The following is an 11,391-nucleotide window of genomic DNA, read 5'->3' as shown; positions in this document are numbered from 1 at the left end:
GTAGAACGTCAATAAGTCTTGTAAATATCTGAGAAAATTATTTAATTACAATTTGGATTTAAATAATCATAACTTGAACTACTTTAGGTTACTTTATATTTATTTATTGTGACTTCTTTTCAGGAGCCTGTTAATGACTCTTTTAAAATCACAATTAATGTCTATTGACTTTAATAAAACCCATTGCTGTACTGATAGATCCTGCCTTCAGCAGTTGCTTTATAGCTTGCTAAATTAACAGCTAAACATCAGTTCTTAGTCCTTTGCTTTTAAGCATAAAGAAACCAAGTCTGGACTATCTGGTAAATGGATTGTGATCAGGCACAACTAGTTACATGAGTTAATAAACAAAAAAATGGGGCGAGGATTACGGAAAGGGGTAGATGAGAACAGGATTTTGGGTTGGGGTTTTGTGGGCTTTTTTTTCTTTTTTTTTTTTTTTTTCTTTTTTTTTCTTTTTTTTTAGCCACCCTGTGATCTACACTGCAATCTGTTTTGTCCGTTGCTTCTGACAGTATCACGCGGAACCTCGCTTGGTGAGATTGATTGGTACCTCCAACTTAGCCATTTCCTTGCAGAATGGCTGCCTTTTTTTGCCTAATGATGTTACATTTGTCCTGCAGATGATGTAGAGCATGCTGCAGAGGATGAACAGCTCTGCTCTGATCACTCCTTACTTGGCAAGTACTCACGCTTCACACCAACACTCCTCAGCACCATTAATATTATATATAGATACCCTTGTCACAGATTTACATTCGGTGATCCGAAATCAAGACAGGAAGGGTGAAGTGTGTGGGGGGTGTGTGGGTGAGGAGGTGATCTGATTTATTGTGAGGAATGTTGGTGAATAAAAAGGAAGAGATCAAATTTATATTAATGTCTTGACCTATATTCTCAGTGCGGCTTTTTTCACTGCTCAACCCCAAAGTGTCTTTCCTTCTGCAACAGATTTCAAAAAGTCTTTAAAACCATGAAGATTCAGTGTCTCAATATGCATTTACTTGCAATAAATTCTTTGAAATCACAATGTTGTGCAGCGGTGGGAGCCCCTGGGGAGATTAATTAGTTGTGAAGTAGAAGCCAGGTTCCCAGTCTCTAAAATGGTTTGTGCAGGATCTGCACATTCACAACTGAATGAGCACAGGAAACCCAAGCACTGAACACAGTTAAACACAGAATATTGCAGAGTTACCTTGAATTTCCATACTCACCTGCAGATCCTATGTGTAAGACTTGCTTGAAAGTTCACTAGAGAAACAGCAGACCTTTAGTGTATACCTTACACAGGAAGTGCAATACCAAGCCCTATAAAAATGTTGCAGAAAGCTGGTGAATCAGCTGAACTCAGAAAAGCAGAAATAAGATTTCTTGCAACCTAACTTCAATGCCTTTTATTTAAGTCCTCTAATAATAATTCTTTAATGCAATAAAGTTTTCATCCATTTCATGGGGAACCTGCTCTGGGGATGAATCAGAATGTTGTTAAGAAAAACCTTTCCTGTAAGAATGCCAGCTTTTTTTTTTCAGAGGAGATAGACCACAGGAGGTTTCCTGAGGTTTCTTGTGTGGCATTTGCTAAGTTGTCTACATTTATATACTGATTTCCAAGTAACTCCATTGAGGTTTGGAGGTCAGGGTGTTAAAGAGTGAAAAACCACAATTTTTTGAATGTCTGTGCCTCTCCTCTGCTGAGTGAAATGGAGATAATAAAGCCACCTTAGCAGTAATGTGATGTATATTCAAAGTGCTGTTGTTTTCTGCATCTCTTAATCTGAGAGTTAGAACCGTGTAAATAATAATTTTGTGTCATTTGCATAAATTGTTTCTCAAAAATAATAACGGTGAATCAAAAAGTGGGAAATTATCAATTTATGATTAATAGACCACTTCATTTCCGACTGTTTTGCTTTTTTTTCAAATAAAGTTCAAGTTTGTTCCTATATGAAACACTGCTTCAAACTGAACAGCTTCGTATAGAATGCATTGAAATAAATTTATGTGCTTTGAAACATCTGTTTCTGATACTGAAATGGACTATTTTGACCCTTCATTTTAAAGAGAGGTTTCTTATTAGTCTTCATTTTTTAGTAGTAGCAATGGTCAGAAATTGGTACAAACTGACTAAATGTTCCTGGCACCAAAAAGAGATGTTTTTCAGTATAGCAAATGTTCTGATTGTTGTTCTGCTCTCCCTGAGCTTCCTTGAACCATGACAAACCTTGAGGAGAAGGTATATCCACAGAAGAAAACCAAATGGTTCTTCTTGTTCTACAGCAGAAAAGACACGACTCAAGCACTATAGTGGAACATGAACCTGCAGTCAATGCAATATTGCAATGAAGCACTAAGGCAAAAAACACCATTATGAGAACTGCCCAGTGACCCAGCAAGTCAAGAATTCTCTCCTACTCACCTCAGGTGACTGGTCAGCAGCAAGTAAACAATATCTTTATACTTCTGAAAAGTATATGCAAATAAGTCATTTAGAGTCCATTAAATACACGCTCTTGCTACTTGAAATGCATGTTTTTGTAATGATTTGAGATATACAATCTACAATCAAATGTGTGCAAAACGTTTTTCCACTTTCCGGCTTCTGCCAAATTGTCACTCTTCTGAAAGGATTTGGTAGGAATGTCACCATGTTTGCCCAGTTTCAGTTAGTGAAGGCACAGTACTTAGCCTTCGACCTTGATTAGTTTGCTGCTGTCCTCTTCTGTCTGATTTCTAGCTCAGAAGGCCTACCCATATTTGCAAAATTTAATTTTTCAGATTTTTGATACATGGGAAAAAAGAATATTTATACCTTAAATATGATTTTTGTGTGCATTCATTCACACTTAGATTTATTAGTGATATTCAACCATATCAAAGCATATTTGAATATCAAAGCTATTCAAAGCATAAACTAATACCACAGCTGATTACCATCAATTCAACAAGGCATGAACTAATGCACCATAATGCCTTTTTGCAGTTATAAAGTTTTCTATAAAATGCTTTAAAATTACTTATGTTAATTTAGTTACAAGGCTAACATGTACTGAGCAGAAAATTATGTTGTATTAATTTCAGCATTCTCCTCTCTTAGTAGCCAATCATATCACTCTTCATCTTTCCATTTTATAATTATCATTAATTACCACTTTATAATAAGTTTATTCAGTTAATTCAGTGCTGTTCATGCCCTGAAGCATAAACCAATAATATAATTTGAACTTGCAACTAATTAGAAAATTGTACTACCATTAGGTAACTTGTTCCGTAAATTATTTCATCCTTTCAGGTAACCTAAGCTTTTTTTTTTTTTTTTTTTTTTTTTTAATTATGAGCAGAGAAGACAGACAATCATGATTAATTCCTTTGAAGTTTGATACATCAAGGTTTTTCATGGGCTTGTTTCACAACCAAATTTTTACCAGCAATAAGAAAATAGACTGAGCTAAAATCATTGGATCATAGAATTGGTTAGGTTGGAAAAGACCTTTAGGATCATCCAAGTCCAACCATTGACCAAACACTGTCAAGTCCACCACTAAACCCTGTCCTGAAATGTCCCATCAAGATGTCTTTTAAATGCCTCTAAATGATGGTGACTCTGCCACATCCTCTGGGCAGCCTGTTCAAATGCTTGACAACCTTTATGGTGAAAACATCTTTCCCAATATCCAATCTAAACCTGGCACTGTGAAACTTGAAGCTTTTTCTTCTTGTCCTTTACTTAATACTTGGAAGAAGAGACTGACCCCCCACTTGCCTGCAGCCTTCCTTCAGGCAGTTGTAGAGAGCAACAAGGTCACTCCTGACCCTCCTTTCTTCAGACTGAATTACTCCAACTCCCCCAGATACTTTTTAAAAGACTTGTGCTCCAGACCCTTCACCACCTCCATTGTCCTTCTCTGGACATGCTCCAGAACCTCAATCTGAAATAACTGAAAGTAGAAAGTAAGAAGCAAATGTGTTACCTACAAATTTATATTGTCTGCTTCCATAGCAGAAAAACTCAAAGACACGGACACCTGCAGGTAAAATCTGGGAGTAGAGCTTTCAGGCAACTAAACAGAGTGTTTTATTGAATAATCTTTTCTTGTACACTTTTAAATGGGACTAGACAATGTCATTGATCGAGTACCGTAAAGGGTCATCTTGTACTGTACAGTAAAGACAGACTCTCTTCTGCCTGTAATTTCTTTATGGAATTTTTTTAAGAGATTCTTTAAGAATGATTTCTTACAGTAATTCTGAAATTTGATCAGGAATTTTGATTATGATTTAACAGTTCAACCTTATAAAAGAATATTAGCACAGTAATGCTACTAAATAATATCCCTTTCTGCAGGAACAGTGGTTAAATTCCAGTGGACTTTAGATACAGTTGCAGGTTTTCATATCGATTAATTATACAGTACCTAACTAAAGAAGTAAGACCTGCAGTAGCAGTACTTGCACATTTTTCAGGTGATGGAATGAAATACATTTTCCCTTTTATCAGGAATCCTTGAGATCTATTACTCTTAGCTTATTTAATTCCACAACCATTCCCAACCAAGTTCACCTAAACATTGCACTTTGAATACTGCAAATGCAAATAGACCTTTTTCCAGTGCTTTAATCCAAGACAGCAGGTTTTTGCACTATCCCCAGCCTCAAAGCACCCCTGTAGCACCAAGTCTTGGTGAGGAGGCAGCTGGTCATTCAATCACTTTAACTGTGACACTGACAAGATGTGCACCGGGATTTAGATATCCCAAAGGGTCCCTTCTCTGTATTTTCTGCTCCTTTAAAAGAAGCAGGTGTCAAAACGCAAGCACAGTTTTTGGCTCCATAACCTTAGGATAGGCACTCCTGTGGGGTTATGTCAGTCTGGAGTTGCCAGTTGCTGCCCTACCATATATGCCATGTGACTCTTGATAATGTTATCAAAAATGTAGGTTATGGGGCTTCCAAAAGAGTCATTGCTGCTCTGCAAGTAGACATGGCACAGGTAGGAACACTGAGAATAACAAGGTGAGGTGTTTCCTTCTTCCCGTCTTGATGACACGCTTCTAGCCAGCAGCTGTCAAACACCACCCACATCACAAACCTGAAATCACTAAGACAGTCTTGCAGGACCTGTGGTTTAAATCTGGGCTAGCTCATTTGCCATTTCTTATGAAGCCAGCTTGTGCCAGCTCTGCTGCTGCTTCATCACACTGCTGCTGGGAAAATTCCCTGGCAAAAGAACCACGTAAGGAGTGATAGACATCATCTTAGGCCTCATCATCTTTAGGTGGTATCCCACTATGTTCATACCATGAACAGAATGCATATGTGGAAGTGTGTTTTAATCACAGCTTGAGTAACTGCAAATTACTTTTGCAGTGTGAATGATCATGAGGCCAGAGCCCTGAACCGCATTGGAGAGTGACTGGTTCACAGCATACCTGTGGTGTCTGAGATCTAACCTGATCCTCTCAACCTTTCTGTTGTGTCCAACTCCTCCTTTCATAGCTCCAGTCTGGACAGGATGATCACTTTCTATGTGCTCTTGACATCGTAGAAACAGCCACACTGATTAGGACAGTAGTAATTTTAAGTCAGTTTTCTCGGTTGCTAAGAAAAGACTTCAAAGAGAGTAGCAAAAAATTTCAGATGTGCAATTATGGAATAACTGATACTTCACAGTGATTCTAGCTCTGAATGAGATTTAGATTTTATTTGCTAAATATTTCTTATAAATTAGATTTTTCAATCTTGTTCTTCATATTGCTGCAACCCGTGCAGAGTGATTAAAAATTCTGATCTCACACAGATGGTTACAAAGCACAGTTTTGATTAACCAGAAAATTGTTTTAAACATTTGTTGCTTGGAATAATAAATTGATGCAGATGAAGTCCATACTGCTATCAGTTGAAATGTGAGTGTGATATCACAGACATTCAAAACATGGAAAATTCAGAGGAACTACTTATATGAGTAAGAATAATTAGCTGTATGCTTGGTCTTTAAGTCCTCACTGCTCTATTTTAAGTATTTGAGATGCTGTCCAGTTGTATCTAACATTTAATTTCTTTTCATATTCGCAGACAGTAAACAAATATTTGGAACTAATGTGGCAAGGCACATTAATAGTATTAGCTGGCATTTGGAATAATGGAGTCATGATGAAATTCTACAATGGAGAGGGACTCTGAAACAAGATAATCAATTGTCTACAAACTTTATTCCAATATATTATGACTTTCTTACTTAGATAATAACTCTGAAATCCGTGCTTTAATAATTATTTGACAATTATATGTTGGATGTCATCATAGCAAGGTTAGGCTACTTCAAATAAAACTATCAGCAGAAAGCAGGATTTCACTGATGTTGCACTTTTTTCATTATGCACTAAATATCACTTATATGCTTACTAGACCATAAAACATTGAACCTTTATTTACTGCATACCTAATAAGGCAGAAGGCAGGCTGAAAAAGTAAACACACAGAGACAATACTCTTCACAAGGGAAGACTTTCAGGGGTGAAGAGGGTTTTGCAGGCAGCAGTAGTGGTGGTGCTTGGTAAGTTCTGAGGTCTTAATGTGGTGCGATTTGAAGAGTGTCCAACTAATAATTAGGTTTTTGGATGCATCAAACATTTATTTTCTAAAAATATGAGAGCTAGGATGTGAAGCTGTAGTTGTGATAGATTGTGAATTGTACTCAAAATTCTCTTAGGGTCATTTTACCTTGCAGATCAAACTGATTACTGGCAGATCACACCTATAACCTGTAGTCAGGTGAGTAGACCCTCCTCACTCCAGTAGTCCTGTGGTTTCATGTGAATGCAAATGACAAGCTTAGACATACTCTTTAGATGTGTGTGTACTCTCATTTTTAATTAATGAGCCAGTATTTCGTATCAGTAATGCAAGTACTGCTGGGTCCTTTCTTATTTAAAACTAATACGTTTACACACACACACACACACACACACACACACACACACACCACAGACACACACACACACACACACACACACACACACACACACATACACATATACACACACATACACATATACACACACATACACATATACACACACACATACACACACACAAGCACATACACACACATACACATATACACACACATACACACACATGCAAGCTCCCTTTCAAACAGAAAACAGATTTCTCATTTACTCTCAGTGCAGTTCTCTGCAGATGGACTTCAGCTCTTTGGAAAGTTAGGTGTATTGAAGAAAGGAAACACGTAACACATAGAGCTCTTACCTAGATAAAAGTCAGCTGTCAATATGTGAGTACCGGTCACAGAAAACTAATACCGACTGTAGTCATATGTCATGTACCTTTATTCAGAGTTCTGTACTTCCTGTGATGGGTCAGCTTTGTAGAAAAACTAGTCAGAAAATCAATAAGTAGAGTAAGAAATGAAATAAAAAGTAGATATTTTTTAGGTAGGGTGTTTTCTGTCTTCATCATTGACACATGTAAGCATTTTTTGACTTACACCTTTCTGCTTGCTGTTAAATATGTTTTCTGCATGTAGTGTGAAGACTTTCGATCTAAGAAGAGGAAGCAGAGTACAGAATTCATTGCAAGGTTATTCTGAACCAATGATACTTCATAGAGGTTTTGCATGCTTTTACATGTAAGATCTATCAGAACGTGAGAATGATCTGAGTAAAACTTGCATTTCCATATTATAGAGGAGTACAGACTTGGGGGTTAGCATGGCTCATGAATCTTCTATTAATTTGTGACACAAACATTCTCTGATTTACACACTTGAACCATTTTTAGCCATGTTCTGTGCATAAGCAATGCTCAGCTGAAATCTCTCTCTGCAGAGAGGGGAAATCCACTGCCACACTAATCTCTGAAACTGTTAAATTAATTCCTCCCCTCTATTAGTTGTCTCTTAGATGTACTGCATCCCAGATGTCCTAAACCAAGTGTGGATAACCAGGGTGTGAAGCAGCTGTCCAACTTCTTGGAATGACTGGTCCAGCACAGTAGTTTACCAGTCCTGCATGGGAACTCTGCTGAAGTGAGTTCTCATCTGTACCCTACAAACATGGAGCTTCAGCCCACACATCATCACAGGCTTATCCACCTTCAGTCTGTGCCTTTCTGTGTGGGCCCTTGTATCTAAGAGATTTGTGTGTGTGGAGGGATTTGTGTGGAGTAGTCTAAGGACCAGAAAGGATTTAAAAATTGCATGTACACAAATGGCGCTTAAGAAGGAGAGTGTGGGTACAATTTATTGTGTGATTTATTATTCTGAATTGATTGATAAACACAATTTAGATTTCTATGGGGAATTTTGTAGCAAGTTCTCAAAGTCCTTTCCAAATAGCAATGAGATAGAAAAATGTTATTTGTAAAGAAAAATTTATAAAGGAGGAAAGTCAAAGATATGCTAAGTTATTTAATAAAACTGAAATTAACAGCAGAATCAAGACTTGATGCTACAACTCAGTCACTCTGATAATAATGATGTTAGTGCTCCTCGATTTCACTTGAGCATTTATTCTATTCTGGCAAATTTCTGGCAGATTAACTTCTCACTATTGCTGGAACCTGAGCTTCTTTTTGCACCTGAAGTTTGTTAGTGTGGCGGAGAAATTCAGGCATCTTGATGTATTCAGCAGCAGTTCATGGGTCTCATAAAGTTTTCGGATTTTCCAAACTGAGGAATTAGTGGTGCTAAAATCCCTATTAATGCTCAATGCCAAAAGGAAGGGATTTTACTGTTCTGATACAATTTCTTTTTTTTTTTTCATCTGTCAGTGGTGGTGTGATGAACTTTTATGTTGTGGATTAAAATAAAAAATGTAGCTAAACACATTTTGTTTCTGGGCCCAGGATTTTACAAAGTACGCCAGCTTTGGTGTGTCAGAAAGATGTGTTTCATCACGTCCATTTAAAAACCAGTAATATAAAATTTGACAGACATGAAAATAATTAATTTCAGATTGTGGAAAATGGAGAAACAGTAAGTGTCATAGAATAAGCAGCAGGACAGTGATATCAATTTACTTTTTGTGCATCAAAGGAGAGAGGTGAACTCAAATCCTAAGCAATGTGTCAAGAACTGAGACACTGGAGATAATTTATGAGAGTACAATCAACCAAAAATAGCTAAATATTTTGATCTTCGATATCCTTCTATTAAAGTATGTTCATTTCCATGCACTATTTAGTTTACAAGTATTGATGGACTGAATGAGTTTTAAGAAACAGCAGGGGATTTATGGCCTTCTGATTTGTTATCTGGGTCATGAATATAAGAATTTCATTCTAATGTCCTGGAGCCATATCATGCCATTGATTTTTTTTTAAAGCAGATTTTGCCATTGATTTAAATGGGGAGTTCTGCTTAAAAATCAATGGCACAATATGGCCCTGAGACATTAACGCATTCAGAATATTGACAGAAAAAGAAAATAAAACCTTTTGTCAAAAGCTCTTTCTCTCAAAATATTATTCTTTCCTTAGATGTTGAGGAATTCTACTGGATGTTTTAAAAGTAAGCATAGACACTGTTGAAGGCGAGTTAACAATTAGATTTTTTTCCTAAAAAAAACATATGACTGGCATCCAACCTTTTAATCAAATAATTGACTAATCACACGCTATGGTACAGCTTCACAATCAACTCTTCCAACTAAACTCATCTCTCCTGACCCACTCCTCGCCACTTTCCTCTGCACTTCACTTCAGAAAATGTTCAGTACAGCCCATTAAGGAACACTTTAATTCAAGAGGGTCTGGCTGATCAAGAAAAATTAAGCTCCTAATAACAGCAAAATCGAAAGAAATTTGGACAAAATGACTCTCCGCATCACAGATTTTGTTTACTAGTGGGTAATTAATTCTCCACATATGTTGGGAACATCTGTCGCAGTGACCTGCCATCGTATCTGTGAAATGACTGCTGTGCAACTCCTCTGCAGATCATTAGCAACGCTCTGAAAGGAATCTTCCTCTTTCTGCCCCAAACGGGCATTGCTCTCTGGGGTGTCCACATCCCAGGAGTGGCCTAGGTCTCTGTGACCCTGCTCCTCACCTGCTGCCAGCACCTACGTCTCCTGAATGATGCAGTGCTCAGAGGGAGACCCAGTGCCTGGTAGAAGAATGTGCAAGAGAGACATTACAAAAAAAATCAGATGGATTTTTTCATCTGTTGCATGGCCTAGCTGCCTTCTCAGCTAAGAAATCATCCTAATTCAGTGTTCTAGCAGCAAAACTGCTTATTCTGTTTCCACTTGGCCAAAGGGCTTTGATGAATGGAGAAGAGAAAGGGTGCTTTTCTCTCTTTCTGTGCAAAATTTCCTTTTCTGTCTGCATAGGGACATCAAGACAGAATGAAGATGTGCCAAAGGAAGTAAAACAGGCCAAGTTTCCAGGCTTCATCTTCTATGTCTGTATTAAATTATTCTGTAATATCTAAGGGATGAGCTGGTATAGAAAATCTTCCTGATTAGAGAAGGGAGATATCAGTGAATACTGACACATTTGCAAATCCCTTTTCTACCATAAGTAAAGCAAAAAACATAAGAAATAAACACCAATACTAAAGAAAAAGCCCAGCATCTGCACTTGATAATCACATTTAGGTCATATATTGGCCAAGTACGGCTCACATGCCAAGGCATAATCACATGCTTCAGAGCTTTACACATTATTTTCAAGGTCATGCAGAAAATATTTTTCTGGTGAGGCAAGTTGCCCTCCTACCCTCCCCCATACCCATAGGGACTAGAATAAGCTGAGGAGGGTGAACACCTGCAGCTCTCCCAACACACCTGTGTTTACAGTGAGTGCCAGAAACCCAACAAATCTTCTTTCACATGAAACAAAAAAAGATGCAGACATCAAAGAAAATAAATCTGAGATATCATTATACACAAAACAAAGCACCTACTATAAGAATAATGGATCTCTCTCCATCATATTTTATTATCTACAGGGAGTTCAGATCCTGCCATTCTCAGATTTCCTTTAAGTATCTTTTCTAATCTTCCCTAAATGTGCATTGTACCCCAAATCTATGATTAACTGATGTCTTTAAGTAATTTTCTAATTTTATTTTTTTCAAGAGACATTGCCACATTAGAATTCTGGATAGATCTGAACCAATGGTGTAACTCCACTGGTATATGAGCAACAATGCTGATTTGCACCCACTGAGATTGCTGAACCTCTCTATTTATTAAAAAACAACAACAGTAACAAATCCTTATCACTGTTTCAGATAACAGAAAGGAGAAATCTGAGTTTAGATATTTCTTCTGAAATTGAGAAGCAATTTCTATCTTCACTGTAAAAGCCAATCATGTGTAGGCTGAAATAAAGTATGAAGAAGTCAGTCTGTAAATCATAAGACATATA

Source organism: Motacilla alba, chromosome 3 (assembly GCF_015832195.1).
Source record: "Motacilla alba alba isolate MOTALB_02 chromosome 3, Motacilla_alba_V1.0_pri, whole genome shotgun sequence".
NCBI lineage: Eukaryota > Metazoa > Chordata > Aves > Passeriformes > Motacillidae > Motacilla > Motacilla alba.
The sequence above is the reverse complement of the archived record's forward strand: the minus strand, read 5'-3'. Positions refer to the sequence as shown.